The sequence below is a fragment of the Arachis ipaensis genome, chromosome B02 (assembly GCF_000816755.2).
Source record: "Arachis ipaensis cultivar K30076 chromosome B02, Araip1.1, whole genome shotgun sequence".
Taxonomy (NCBI): Eukaryota; Viridiplantae; Streptophyta; class Magnoliopsida; order Fabales; family Fabaceae; genus Arachis; species Arachis ipaensis.
This window is the reverse complement of record NC_029786.2, coordinates 87,473,852-87,474,271: the sequence shown is the minus strand read 5'-3', so window position 1 is coordinate 87,474,271 and position 420 is coordinate 87,473,852. Positions and strand designations below refer to the sequence as shown.

Below are 420 nucleotides of genomic sequence, written 5' to 3'. Positions count from 1 at the left end.
TTAATGTTAAAATTTTATAATCATAAATAATATTAAATATATTAATATTCATGAATTTTTTTATTGTGTGGGCTTGGGCTTATGCTGAAGTAAACATACAAGTGAGTTTGGTAGGTATGAAGTGTGCCAAATATGTTGCATCGACAGATTGAAAAAAAAAAAAAATTTCACACAGCCCATATGATGTGAATGGCGTGCTTTCGTTTCTGACAAAAAAAACAAGGAGATGCCTTCATGAACCTCTCATCCCTCTCCAACACCACATCAGAGAAGAGAGACATCAATAAACCTCGGCAGCCACTGAACCCCACGTCCCCACCTTTTTCATTGCCGTCGGCGTCACTTGAATTGAGACTGTCGATTCTCGTTCGGTCTTCGTGACGTCTATAGAGGAGATCGGATTTTGTAACTACTTAAAAT

At 37.6% G+C, this 420-nt stretch overlaps 1 protein-coding gene across 1 annotated transcript in view; it reads left to right on the top strand.

Annotated features, from left to right (window-relative positions):
* The window catches only part of LOC110269271 (uncharacterized mitochondrial protein AtMg00310-like), a 2,230-nt gene that overhangs the window by 593 nt on the left and 1,217 nt on the right, over positions 1–420 (top strand). The window lies entirely within an intron of this gene.